Raw genomic sequence first — 15,739 nt, 5'->3', positions numbered from 1 at the left:
TGAATCACATTGTTTCCATTTTCCCAGTCAAGGTGCTCCCTTCACAACTTCTTCCACCCTGTGCCAGCCACAATGGAGCATCAGAGCCCTTAAGCCTCTGCTTGCAAATGCTATATTAAAGTCCTAGCATCTTTCCTTTGTGTGCGTTGGAAAATGAGGTCTTGTACGAGCTTTCTCTTGGTGAGTGAAAAAAAAATCTTACTGAACTGATTTAATTCTTTGTAATTGCTGTGTTATAAACAATTGGTATTAAATTCATTTGAGAGTGTCATTTGACAAAAGATGTCAATGCCTAACTGTAAGCTCTTTCAAAATGCTGGAAATTGCACCCCAAGGCCTTTCTGTGTTTTTGCAGCATGGATGTAACTATGGTGACAGTTTCTTTCTTAGTGGTGTTAGTCTAGTGTTCCCTAAACTCTGAGCAGCATATTAAATCAGCTCTGATTAAATTGGGCTCCCTTGATAGAGCAGAAGATTGCTTAAACCCTTCTAATTTGTGACCTATGATTGTGCTCAGTTAAATGTGATATTAAGGTCAAGGTCTAACATAAAGTCACAGAGTACACCACAAATTCATTACTACATTTTAATTCATGTAGTGACACAGCTGAGAACATGCTCCTTTACCTTTGACCCATAGTTGTAAAGGAAATCCATCTGTTCTTACTAGGTTATGCAAACCTCTAGAGAGTATATTGCAAGGGTTGTTAAGGAAATAAAAGGTCACCATACATAGACATCTGTGTAAACACCTCATTATTAATATTCTACTCCATGATGAATATAGGTCCAATCAGTAAATAAGGACAACATTTAGCAATGACACCTTTTGAAAATAGAGGACACTTTATAAATGTCTCATATATATGTATCATAATATGGCTGTCATCGTGCAACAAATAGTAGAAGCAAAGAAGTACAAACCATGCAATAGTAAAGTTAGAATAATGTTTAGAAATGTCTCCTTTTATGGTATGATTCCTGGTTACCAGCTGAGACAAATTCATTTGACATACATTTTATCTGGGTCATTTTGTATGTGGGTTTTTATAAGAAAATAAAAAAATGTTTTTATTGTGTTGTTTGCCGTAGCTGTTCAACTGATACAAATGTTATATAGCTGGCCATACCTTGTTCTTTAGCACTGTCAACTGCCCGTCAATCTTCATATTTGCAAAAAAAGAACCCCCCCCCACCCCCAGGCCAACTATCCTACTGTGCAGAGTATGACAGCATGGTAATGTCAGAGGACCAAGAGACAGGTGATGGTTTATAATAGAAATAAATCTTTTATGAGAGCAAACTTGGGAGAATTGCATGCTTTTGTAAGGGATATATCTCTGCACGGTTATCACTGACAGTCTTCTCAAATGCATCAATTCAATCAGGCAGGGTTTTTATTGCATCTAATCATGTATTGAGGCATGAAAAAAGTGACAAGAGCGCATGTTTTCTGTTTATAATTTTTTTTAAAGGACCACACTCATTAGAGGATGTTTTGGCCTCCCACATCTTATGTTACAGTTCTGCATGTTTTATACAGTATGCAGCATTGATCACTCAGTGCATTAGCTTATTATTGCATTCTGAAATGAAACGCTGCCTTTTTTTGTAAAAGAAATAACTTCAGATGAGAAGGCATGGAATCTAATTTTATCTCTTAAAAATGTAAATATATGAAAAAAGCAACATGTCCACACATCATATTCAGTATGCTTGCAATAAATAGATGGCATAATCACCAGACTCTGAGGATCATTATTATTTTCAGAATATGTATAAAAAGAATAACAACGTCCAAAATAAAGGCATAAACAAAAAGCTATACATACAATTGCCAGCCAAAATCAGTTGATGATAATTTTTTAATATGCACCACTCTTAAAAAGAATTTTTTTTTCCCTTTGTTTCATGAGACATCATGCCTCCTGGAACATGTATGTTTACAATTAAATTTTGCAGAGTCTGGGAAATGGCCACAATGAAAATAATCAATGTATAAGATACACCTAGAAAGCCCCAATTGCACACATCTGCTTCTTCATAAAAATAGTTAGGGGCAACAATTTGTCCCTGTCCCTAGTGCCCTCTCTGTCTAATGAACTAAGAAAAGAAGGCCTGAGATCCAAGCACACACCTACTGCTTGTCTGACTCTAATAATATTTTGCAGCTCTATTTTGCACAAGGCACTTTACCCTTATTTAACTAGTAAATAATAAATACTATTTCCCTATTTCACAGGGGACAAAACTGGGTAGCAAAAAGATTAAATGATTTGCTTAAGAAACGACAATCAGCTACTCAATATCACAAGTGAGCTCTCACAGGAGTATGAATATATTTTTAATTATAGCCTAGATCTCTTGACTGCTTAGGTTACTTCTTTGATGCCTTTTTCCCCATGCCCATTTATCTCTGTAATCCCGTTTGCCTTAGACACTATAACTGTTGTACAATACATTTATTTTATAGTTTAGGCTAAAATATAGCTGAAAATACCAAGCAAGGTATTGTGTATGATCTTGCAGCTCAGAGCACACTCAGTCACGTTGTCCTTCTGCACTAGGAAGGTAAGATACGGCAGTCCTGTACTTTGGCAGATTACTGTACCTGAAAGACTAGGCAAGTGGTACTGGTTGGCATATTGGTGCCATGGCTGCTTCTTTCCTTGATCTCATACACCAGAAAACTGGCACAATCCTAGAGGCTCTTGCTCTCATATACTTCTACCCACAATGTGAATTGTGAGCAAAGGAGAGAAAAGCGATGCCTTCTAGCTTGTGAATGAGGGACCATAACCTGACCCTACAGTGGCAAACTGTATTCTCACTACTCCAAGAAGAAAAAGCATGTTGCTCAAGGTATTATTTTGCTGAATAATTCCCACTAGTGGACCCATTAAGCTCTGTACCTTTGGCTTCAATTTGCTTTGCAGCCTATTCAATTCAATCACCTCTCCTGTCTGTTATATTCAGTCTTGGGCACATCACTAGAGAACAGTGTGAATGCATAACTTTTTTATACAAAGTAATTTCCATAGATAAGTCTCTATCGCTTTATATTTTTCTCTTCCTTCGTGTGATGTATTTGTCCGGATAAAAAGCTCCACTTAAGAAATGCATATTTTTTTCATACTTTGTTTGTTTATGTATTTAATTTTGTATTTTTATTCTCTGAACCCCATCTGGGAACTAGTACAAAGTGTCTCTTCCCAAAACTCCCACTCTAGGAATGTTCTGTGATGTCAGAGCGTAGGCTGTGCTAATACGAAGCCCAGAGCTATCCTGCTTTGCAGTCACTTAATTGCCTGCCAAGCTTTACCCTCTAGAGCACAGACATATGCAATGGACAAACATCAAAGTTAATAGATTTAGTTCAGATGCGTATTCAAAGATCTGGGTGATTTTCCACATGAGGTTACCCACACTTGGCGCTCTGATCCATAACTCTATGCAGATGCGTAGAGTAAGAAAAATGCGCCTGTAGCAGTACTTTTTCACCCTTCTCCCCTCTTTCCCCCATATTTTCTGGCTTGCTGCACACAGGAACACCAGCAAACAGCACATGGGCAGTGCCATGAAGTGCAAGGTATTTTGGGACCTGTAATTCTCAGGAGTGGAGTTTGCTGTTGCTAGGAGGACACTTTTACTCTATTGTTTGCAATCAAAGCCATGTCAGAAGGGCAAAACAATTGCTGATTTTGGCTCAAAAAATGGGGTCAATTCCCCCTCTAGCAGCCGCAAACTCCACTTCTGTTCTAGAAAACTACAATGACCAGAATGCCTTGTGCTCCATGCATACACACTACCTGCGCTGGCTGCTTTCTGTAACCCTCAGTACAGGCAGACTGTGGGGTGAGGCATCCCCTTGTCATCCATCTGGTGTCCTTCCCTTTGGGCAGTGCCTGGGGCACATGCCCTGTACACCCACCTCACATTATGCCACTGGTTCCCAACCTTTTTTATACAGTGGATTGGCACCGGAGCGGGACGGGGTGCATGGAGCCGGCTGCCTCCCTCCTGGGCCTTCTCTGCTACCCTGCTTTAACCCTGCATGTGACTGCTGGCAAGAGAAGCCGCTTTCCTGGGTGGACACACAAGGGCCCGAGCTGGGGGCTCATGCCACGACCCAGCAGCTGAATCTTCACAACCATGGTTGGGAACCTCTGCATTATGGCACTGGCTCTATGTATATAGCTCTATCTTCTACCCAAATAGGTGATTCCCAAAGTCTTCTCCACCTACAGGTCTCTTGCCACCTATACAATCCCCCCAGGGCTTGATTTTTCACCTGCCTTTCCCCCCACCCCTTGTTCTTGAATTTTATCTGATCAAGATATTCTAATTTTTCCACTACTGGCTATATTGGCTCTATCCAAGCAAGAAGCAATAGACTGGACTGTTAGTTCTGGTGGTCATGGTAAAGTCTACCATTTATAGACTGCATTACTTTATATATAAATGTGTGCATACATTCTTTATTTACTTAAAGCGATGTTAGTTTCTCCAGATGGTATAGTCCTTTCACATCATGAATATTTGCAGCCTATTGGTTTTTTTTAGCAAGCCTGTGAAGTTGCCACAAGATCCTATAAACAGAGTGGAGGGAGGCCAGGTTCTGTTTCTGAGTTAATGATTTGGCTGCATTAAGAGCAGCTGTTTTTCCCTCCAAACATAAGTATGATTTGACCCAACAAATAGGCAAAAGGCTTGCTACTGGTGGAGGTGGCAATGGAACAATCTGGAGCTATAATAATTTGGAGCTGTAATAATACTCTTCATTTAGAAGAGTATTGGATATCATAACATGTAAATGTGCATATAGTTATAGCTATCATAAGATAAATGCTCATGTTTCATATGACTTATTGTCAGACAGAATTTAAGAAGGAGCTGGACTGGGAAAATGGGATTAAGTTTTTATCAAAGTTTCTGTATTTAATTAATTAGAGAGAGGTGCTTTTTGGACTGCCCCTGACCCTTAATCACCCTTTAAAATGTCAGTGTTCATATTTCTGATTAATTCACACTTGATCAGCATTGGTATACACAAACCTTATCTTTTAAAGATAAGAGTTAAAGGCAAGGTAGAGAATGCAGAATCTACCATCCTTGCATAATTCCTTAAAGTTACAATTTCACAGGGAGAAGCAATCCTTAAATGCTATAATTAAATGTACTCCATGTATAACAATAGATTACACTTTACTTTAAATAATAAAAAAATGAATTCTGAATGAGACTTAGTACAGTGCATTTCATGCTGTGTTTTAATTTCAGTACTGAGAGCCTTATACACAGAGGCTTTATTACCTTTTATTATTTTTAAATGAACCTATTGTGATGCTGTGATACTAAAAATGGAGTAGGGGAAAACCTAATTATACAAAACCTTTTTTCTGGAGGGTAACTCATGCTGTATAAGCAAAATGGATTCCTATATAATAGAAAATACTAAAAATGTACAACAAAACTAGGAAAAATGTTTCCTCAGACTAAAATACGGGTTAATTCTTATACATGTACACAATACCAAATCCTTGAAAATGTCCCAGAATGGCAGAGTTGAACCTGGACCCAATCTGTATCTCCACCAAACACAGTCAAATATTAAGAATGCTTTAAATAGTACTATGTAATAATATAGAGATTGTTACACTGGAACATAAAGGCAATATGTGCATATGACTTCCCTCCTGTAAAACTACCTTTCCTCGTGGTGCATATTAGCAAGGCTTTAGTGTCCCTAAAACTAGTCAATTCTAAATGTATCAGGAATTGTCCTTTAACACTAGAACATATTGTTAAATATAAACTAAAGAAACCTCACACAGCAGGGATGTAAAATGGAAAAATCTATTTGAAGTCTAAGATATTAATTTTGCATTTTCCCTAATAAACAGCTTAGATTGATAAAATAAAACTTACTGGTGAATTAGTCCCTGTGGCTTTATATCTGGAAAATTGTGGGATTTTTAAGGATAAGTAAATCTGGGAAAAGTGAATAAACAGTATTTCAGCCCCTAGACAGATCAATGTAAAAAACAGAAGGGAGAAGGGAAGCATTAAAGGCAAAACCCATTTTTGCTGAAGGGAACCATGTGTCTTATGGTTCTGTGATCTGGATTTGATTTTTAATTAATGTGTACTTTTCTTATAAACCTGAGGAGAGGTTGAGGGTTTAAGAATTTCCTTGAAGTTACTTTGGGGATGGTCTTGAAGCTGGTAGGTTGAATTGTGGTAGCATCTGTGCAATACAAGGCAGAACAAAGGGAACTGTGGACATAAAGGAAGTAACAAATGCAACTATGTGAGATGGACTATACCTTGAGCCTTGAAAACAAAGATGAGCAGCATAAATTGTATGTGAAATGTTAAAATTGGGAAAGCGATTTGAAGAGGGGTTAAATATTGGAAGAGTGGCTACAAGGAGGTGATATTTTGTGTCAGTATTTTTTAACTGACTGTCCATATCTACACAAGATGCGAAAGTGCAGTAACCCATGGCTGAAGCCAGAAAGGGTAAGTTTGGAAGGAGAGGAAGGTGAAATCTAGGGGTCCTGCTACACATTCAGATTAAACCTGGATATAAAACAGCTATAGAGTTATTAGACATTTTCAAGCACTAACTTCATAGCTGGTTGGCTCTTTTTATAGCTGGATAGTCATTTTTATCATGTGATAATTACTTTGCATATGTGGGAAGTCTAAATTTATTTTGAAATTTAATTAGTTAATTGTGTAATGTACGTAACATAGCTGGGGCCTATGAGTTGTACAGAGAGAGAGGAGAGCATTAGACAGCTGTGTAAGGGGGTGAAGAGAGGAGAAAATAACCACATGGAATAAACTTTAAAGAGAATGGGATTTTAAAGTTTTCCAAGATAAAATTATTTCATGTCCTGTAGTGCAGCAGCTCTTTACAAAGTGCACCATGAAGATTGATAGTTTTCTTGTAAAATTCAGATGATAAAAAAATGCATTTTGACCTGCTCTGCAATGTCCTTGCTACAATATTTAAAGATTTCCTGTCTGAGCTTTTTTCCCCCTTTCTATTTCTCTAAACTTTTGATGCTTGAAATTTTTTTCTCAGGCTTGTTTCCCTTTGTATACAGACTGCCTTTATCTGATTTCAAATGATTTCCTTTAAATGTTTAAGTTGAAAAGCACTTACAGTAGCTATCATATACCACAATAGGTTTTATATATCTTCACACAATCAAAACTGCCTATGCAGATGAAAGCAAGGAGTGGATATGGAGTAGTGAAATAGTACTTCACACTTCATCTAGTTTTAAAATGCTGTTTCCCTCTCAGGAGTGGAAAAACCCCACAATCCTACTTTGCTATTTATCTCTCCAAAGCCTACATGCTAAATAATCCAGCTATCTATATCACAAAGCAAAACAGCCTTATTAAAATTCATGATAAACCACAAAAAAAAGCTTTAGGTGGGAAAATACCCTCCAGAAAACAAAGTATCCAGGATACTGGCATTTTTGATACCTGGTTCTTGAGATATGTCAGATTTCAGAAACAGGTTTAAAATTTCAGTGAAACAAGCATGAAGCCCCCATTAAAACATATGAAAATAATGAATGTTTGATTCATGATCATTGATTAAGAAAGCATTGATCATATAAAATTTCAGCCTGCATCATTCACAGACAATTCAAGAAAATAAAAGATCCAGGAGACTGGCCTTTGAGGACGAAATCTGATCTGATTGAAGTTGATGTTGCCATTTATTTTAATCAGAATAGGATTGGCCATGAGTGAACAGGGTCTAACAAGGTTTGATCTGCATACAGGAGCAACACAGGCACACAGTAATGGGGGAAAATGCCCATTTCCCTTCTGGTAACTGCTAAGTATAGAGCCATCATACACATGTTGAGTAGCTGTCCTCCATGGTAAGTAAGCACAGCCTATTTTCTGTGTCTTTCACTCTCTTTTTTTGTCTGGTGAATTGGAAACAGTAGAAAAGGAAGACAATAATGCTCAAGTGAAAGGAAAAAAGAACATTTAAAAGCATATATGGAATAGAGTTTAAACTTTTAGGCACCTGTACATTTGCATCAATTACATTTGTAATTATAGTGCATCGGAGCAAACTTGACTAATCGAGTCTGCTGGAGATTGGTAATTACCGCTCCAGTGTCACATGTCACAAAATGGCGGTGGGGGCGCTTTAGCTAAAGCTTGTTCAACAAGCTTTAAAGTGCCCCTGCTGCCATTTTTCAGTGTGGGGATGCTGATACACATGATGCTCCAGGTGCCTTAATTAGATCAGCTCTAGAACCGCCATAATTAAAGCACCCCCCACCTCCCAGAGCGCACACATAAATACCCTTTGTTTCTAAAACAAAAAAAGCAGCCAAAAAAAAAAAATCTTGTGAGATGTGTTCACAAGGTTCCATATAATATAATTGTGGAAAGCAAGCCAATTTCCATTCAGTTAAAATTAAACCTAATTCAGTTAAATTCCATTAAAAAATGCAAACTATAAAGTAGAGAGGTTTTTTTCTGCCATATAGCTCATGTTACTAGTAAGCTCTAGTAAAACAAATACACAAATAAGGAATATATTATGAATTATAGTTAGGAGCTAAATTCATCTTTACTAATGAGGGTGTAGTAAAGTAATGAGAAAGTAGCTCACTTCTTGACTATGGCCACTTCACTCTTAGTTTCCTTATTCCCTGATTGTAGTTACATCAACCATTCTGCTTTTGGTAGAATCACACCGTAAGAAACTTGGAATCCTAACATTTTCCATTCTGTTTTAGCTAATGTCTTTGTCAGACTGAGTTAAGTGGGAGATACTTCTGAATAATAGTTTCTTCACTAGTCTATGTCTCTTTCCACCTTTTTATTTTACATTCATCATGTGAGCACCTGGAGCAGGTGAGCTTGGAGTTAGGTGGGCTTTAATGGAAGGATAGATAAGGCAGACAAGGGAAACTGATAGATGAGGTGGGATGCTTATTCCCTTTAAGTTTAAAGTTTGTATTAGTTAGCTAGGTAGTCAAACAACCTTAACTCACAGTTAAATAAGGGGTGGGAGGTGTTTGTTTGTTTGTTTGTTTCCTTTTATAAGAGATTGTATCTTTGGCTTCAGCATCTCTCACTTCCCCCATACAAAACTTTGCTGCTAGTTTATATTAATATTTGGATTATATGGTTTAATTTTATTTCTTATTTCAAAGAACATCCTTCAAAGCACACTTTCTTCTAAGCCAAATGATGATGATTGAGTTGCGTTGTGGTTTGCTAGTAAACTTCTTAAGTGTTAGATATTTCCCCTTAGGCATTTAATGAGGAAGGACAGACAAGTCCTCCATCTTGCCAGTTATTTAAAGAGCTTCCCATAGCCTTACCATATGACTTCACTAAATATTCCTTGTTCTCACACTATGAGGCTTTATACTAAGCCCTCAAGGAGCTGATGTAAGCCAGTCTTTTATTCTTGAAAAGGCTAGAATAGGGTGGGGGGTATGCTATCTGCAACCAGTAGCTTCCCCTGTACCTACTGAATGTTAAGGGGCCTGTTCTAAAGACAGGCTGGGACTCAACTACCAAAGAGTGGAAAAAGTGAAGCAAACCATTGGCTAAAAAGGTAGCTTCCTCCAGCCCTTATCATCCCTTTATTAATTTAAGAGGCTGTTAGCACTTAAAGGACCTTCCTATAGTTGTTTCCCTTTAAGCATGTCTATGCACAACTCTGTTTTATTTATATAGTATTTTAAGGTGGTTGTTGCTCTGCCTCTATGTATTTATAATGAGAGAAATATAAACTTAAAACTGAATCTTTTGTAAAAAAGGGTGGGATAAAAATATGTGTGTACTTCCAGATGCAAACCCTTCCGCTCAATTAATGAATCATCAAAACTATACAACCAGACTCAGTTAACTGTATTACCCCTGAATACTTTTTACACAGAAATCACATGACTAAGGTATTTTGTTCTAGCATTGTGTTACATCACTTCAGTGCTAAATAAGTAATGTGTAGGCTTGACTATCTTTTGCATAATCTCCCAAAACATATTTCTAAATAATACTTTTCCCCCAGTGAGGGGGAATGAGAGTATGCACAGGTCAAATTGGCATTTTTCCCTCAGCATCCTTGGAATACAATTTTACCTAATTTCTATGCAAGGTGGAGAGGGTGACTACGTAATGGTCACTGCAAGGTTTCATGACCAGGAAAGGGATGTAAATAAGTGACAATCAAATTTTCTCTCTTTTTACTGTTCCTCAAACTGGACAATGGCTGCAGGAAGAGGTAGGGAAATATTTCTCTCTCTCTTCTTCCTGATACCATCAAATATGGTTTTCCTTGTCTTTTAGGTAATGGGGATGTCCCAGAGTCATTAGCCATTCCTTTCCCCATCCTCTCATCCCCTGACACTCCAGCCAAGCATTCTTCCTTCTCTCTCACTGAGGGCTGAGAGTACTCTCACTTAAATTACCTTCACAGGCAGTGTTTGCCTAGCATATACCAGAGAAGCATTACACATGGTCTTGTGTGATCATGTAACTGATGACTATTGTAATCCATACACACAGGAGGAAAGAGTTAAAGTTATGCATTCATCTTTTAACTTTGGCATTTCCGACATTTGAGTGCTTAACCATATAAACTTAATGATGTATGAACTTAGTTTCTTTTTTGCATTTAATTTCCTAAGGTGTTTCTTTTTCTAATGTAAGGTGGGAAAGTAAAAAGCTCTAGGTCTCTAAATACAGTTTGCAAAATACTAGGCCTATGCAAAGCGGCAAGTATTTGCTTTGGATTCAGCTGATTTGGAGGGACAGTGATTTGATTCGGTGCTTCAAATCACTGTCCTGATTCAAATCAGCCAATTTGGATCTGAAGATTCGGCCATAGACTAAACAGGCAGCAGACCTCACCACACTGGCCACAGCTGCTTCCAGCTGGTAAGTTCATTGTGGTGGGCGGAGAGGGGAGGGAAGCGATGTGGGGTTGGGCAGATCAATGCCACAGTGAGGGAGGGATTGGGGCTGGGACTGGAACAAGCTGCCCTGCTGGGGCAGCAGGGTGTGGGACTCAGGGAGCGTGTGCCCCCGGATCTGCACGGGGCGGGCTGAGCCGGGATGGGCTCCAGGAGGCTAGCCCCTCTGCTGGGCTGCGCTCTGCAGAGCAAGTGGAGCCAGGGCTATGCTCCAGGTGGCTATCCCCAGCTGGTGCCCATGCATCACTTCTCTCCTCCCTCCACCCACCACAACAGACTTACCAGCTGGAGGCAACTGTGTCCAGTGTGGTGAAGACTGCTGCCTGTTTAGTCTATGGCCGAATCTCCGAATCAGCACTGAATCTTTTCCCAATTGATTTGGAAGCTTCAGATTCAATTTGGACCTTTTAATGGGTCTCCCAATTCAATTTGGATTTGGAGATTTGGCTGCCAAATCGAGCTGAATCTCCTTCAAATCGAATCGCTACTGAAGCTTCGCACAGCCTTACAAAATACTATTATATCACATTAATTCCATTATCGGGAATTATATGAATCCAGCCACCTTTGATGAAAGTCATCAGAACTGGGACCTCCTGAATCATAAAGAAAATATATCCCTTCATCCTTATTTTGAAACTTTGCTTATGACAAGATCACCTGTGTTTATAGCACGTGTTCAACTGTCATTAAACTACTTGTTGTAAGATAAATGCATATTGTGTCAATTAAGCAGCAGTTATTACTATTCACTACAATTAAACTGAATCAGTTTCCTGGGAAATCATTTCCCATACATACCATGTCCAGATATATAACATTTTTTAAAAAATGCATAACAATGCCAATATGTAAACTACCACAGATAGTTGTGACCACTATTATGAGGGCAGCTGCCGGTGGTGAAGGAGGGAAAATTGTGTAGTGACACAGGGAAAACACTGGCTGTGACAAAATGCACCATAAGCTCTTTTAACTTGCACAAACCACAAAAGAGCATTAGATTTTAAGTTCTGATGGGAAAAATCCACAGCATAAGCTGAATAGAACTGAACTCATTGCACACAGAGATGAAGGTCTGAACTGACTCTGCTAGCAATGCTATTGGTAGCTCCAGAGAGAATAAAGATTTCAAGTCTGATTTCACTAAGCCATCCCCTCCAGCAGAGCAGGTTCTATTGCTACTGTGGATAGCTTCTTCCTTAGAAGAAAATGCATGTGTGTTCCCTCTCATACCCATCACTTATCCATCCTAAAATTATGCCACCCTCTCTAGGCTCTAAGGAAAGCTATGGATCTAGGACAAAGGAAATACTCATTTTCCCCTGTGCAGTGCTCTTTCTTCCTCTTGAAGGTGGCAGGTTAATGTTTATTCAATGCTTTATCTATTCAGAGCTGCAGATATTTCTAATTAACCCAGTCCTTGTGAACACTTAAGTATTAGGATCACCATTATACAGATAGGGGAATTTAAATGACTCAGCCAAGATTGCATATAATGTATTTCTGAACTGAGACCAGGTCCAATTCTATACCATGGCTGCTTTGCTCTGTTACAGCAGTACAAAATAGTTAGAAAGATGGCAATATAGATAAATTTGCCTTGCATAAGGGAAATTCCTAGGTGGTGGAGATGCATGACTTCACCTATACCCTTCCTGGTCCTTTTCCTGTTCCTGAAAGAGGGCATGACTAGAGCCTTTTTGCATTCTGGCTGTTTCCAGCTTCTAGACCAGCCCTTCAAGGCTGATATCCTGCCTGTTATAGTACTTGCTGGGCATAATACTTTGCACTTACTAGAAATTATTAAATCTGAAGTGTTTGTCAATGTAATCTCAAAATCCCAAAATGTGAAGCGCATGCTGAAACCCAGGGACTAATGCATACGAGATGCAGCTTTCCTATTCTACAGATTAGAGTTGTTTGAAGATCTGTGATGTATGTTCCATGTATACCTAGCAAGCTGCTTAATATTTTAGAGCCTCAGTTACTCCATCTGTAAAAGAGAAAGTATTGATATGGGAACCCATACATTTGCCACAGACACCTATTATAATAAGTAAACATTACCTACCACATTTTAAACACCAGTACATAACCTTGTCTAGGAACCTGTGAGTCAGTCACTGGGGAAGAAAAGCCCCATATATTGCTTTAAGACTGCAAGAGCATGTGTCACAGCAAATCTTCAAACATTCATTACTTTCTTATTTTACAACCACAGCCTCTCTCTTGCACTCTTACTCTCTCTTTTTTTTCATACTTCCCCAGGCATGTACTACTCATTTAAGGTTCCATTATTTTTTAGTTATTCCCCTAGGAAAAGAAACCATTTTTTCTTGTAGACTGAGAAAAAAATATTTTATTTTCATAAATCTAAACTGTCTGAATGGATTTTTTTTTTTTTTTTTTGCTGGAACTCTTTTAAAAGAAATGCTCACCTTTGGGGAGAGACTAAGCATGGAAAATTGCAACCACAGAAGTGATTGGTCTGGAAAATGATGAGTGCACAGAAACAAGGTTTTGAAACCTTAACTGTAGTCATGACTGGTGATTGGTATGTTTTGTGGCTTTAGTGACTGAGCACCTAGAAAATGTCAAGTATATTTTCTACAGTGTTTCACAATGATTTTATTATTCATCCAAAACATGGCCTTTGTTGTATATTTACATTCATGGCTAAGCTGCCCTCAAGTATTTGAGCTGCTGCTTCTAGCCTTGATTCTAAGCATTAAACATTTGGGAAGCAGACTGATTTTGCTCAGAGCCCACGTAGCCCGTAGCAGGTCTCTGCATGCAAGCACTAGTCAGCATTCTTTTCCTCTCGCTTACAGCACTTTTCAATGAGTGCTAAAGAATTGCTTTAGGAACTGGGGAAAGCTGTCAGATCCCCTGTGAGATTAAATGAACACACTTGCCAGAACAGAAAGGAAAAGGAAAACCTGCTTGTTCAGGGCACGCATGCTTTGGCTTGCAGCTGTCAGAACACAGGGTAGGTTAGGAGATACCAGTAAAGATGGATTCAGATTTAAACACCTTAAATATTTTATTCTCCTCTATTTATTTATGTTTACATTAAATAACACTGAAGGCAAATCTTAGCCAGGAAGAATATTGGCCTGTCCCTTTCCATAGGCCACTTAAATTCCCTAGAAATGTGCATGCGTAAAGATTGTTTTCATACACAGCTGACAAAAATAGACAGCTTGGTTGTAAATCCTGATCCAAACCTTTTACTATATGAGTATACAGATTTGGCATTTTCTTTTGGTCCTTTATGAGATTAAAGCTGGGGGTGCAGTGCAAAACGATATTCCCAGATATCCTTTCAAATAAACTGAGTTGATTTAGTTTTGTGGATATTTGTGACCTTTATGAGTTGCTTATTTGTGAACATTTAGGTTAAGTGAGTTTTTACACCACAAATATAATAGATCACACTAATATTTATGGAAAGCAAAAACATTGTGAACAGTAGTTCTGACTGACAACGTTACGTGCAGGTATGTTTTCATGGCCATTTAAAAAAAACTTTAAAAAAATAGGACCCTCAATTCCTTGCTCTCATAGAATTTTATAAAGTTTTTATTTTTCCAATCCTAAAACATAAACATTATCATGTGAACTAGGTGGCCATTAACGTCATATTATTTGGTAGGGGTGTGCAAAATGGGCCGTATTTGTTACAAATTCAGCCTGAATTGGGGGACAGTGATTTGATTCGTTGATTCAGATCACTGTACTGATTCAATTCAGCTAAATCTGAAGATTCAGTGCTGATTCAGAGAATCAGCGATTACGCCATAGACACAGCTTTAAATGTTTTTTCTACATACCTTGAGGTACCAGGCACAGCTCGTGAATGCTGCGATGGTGGGGCAGATGGAGCATCCCACAGGAACATGGGGAGCCCCCGCATGCTTGGCGATGGACCCGGTCATAGATTGGAAGTACTTCCAGTCCACTTCTGGGTCTGCCACCAAGCACGTGGGGGACCCTCCCCACCCCTCCCAGCTTGTTGATTGGCTGTGGGGGGACCCCAGATGCCCCCAGACCCAGGAGGCACCAGTCACCAAGTCATGGGGGTGGGGTCCCCATGTGCTCTGCGGTGGACCCAGAAGTGGACCAGAAATGCTTCTGGTCCACTTCCAGGTCTGCTGCCAAGCATGCTGGGGACCCCCTCATGCTCCTGTGGGATGCTCCATCTGCCCCAGCAGCACAGCATTCATGAGCTGCCTGGTACCTTGAGGTATCTAGAAAAAACACTTAAAGCTGTGTCTGTCTGAATCATCAAATCTCTCTGAATTGATTCGGATGGTTCTGATTTAATTTGGAGAAATTAAAGGGTCTCCTGATTTGATTTGGATTTGGAGATTCGACCACCGAATTGGGCCAAATCTCTGCTGAATCAAATCAGCGACTGAAACGTCACACAGCCCTATTATTTGGCATTAATATTGAATAATGAATATCAAATACCCTTAGCAACCAATTCATAAATAAATTGGAGAGTAAAAATGTTTGCTGAAACTATCCCTCCAACAATATCACCTATAAAAAAAAAAAAATCTGCCAACATTCAAAGACTAGGCTTGGGAGCATATGGGGAAAATTTATATTTATGTCTGCACATAATGAAAAGACTAATGTCTATGAAATGTATATGACAATATATCCTCTTTTCATCTCCCACCCTTCAGTATTGAATCTTGATAGCTTGGACCTTGCCTATTTCTGTGTGTATTGTATTGCACAGAGCA

The sequence above is a fragment of the Alligator sinensis genome, unplaced genomic scaffold (genome assembly GCF_000455745.1).
Source record: "Alligator sinensis unplaced genomic scaffold, ASM45574v1 scaffold227_1, whole genome shotgun sequence".
NCBI lineage: Eukaryota > Metazoa > Chordata > Crocodylia > Alligatoridae > Alligator > Alligator sinensis.
Note: the sequence above shows the minus strand (reverse complement) of the source record.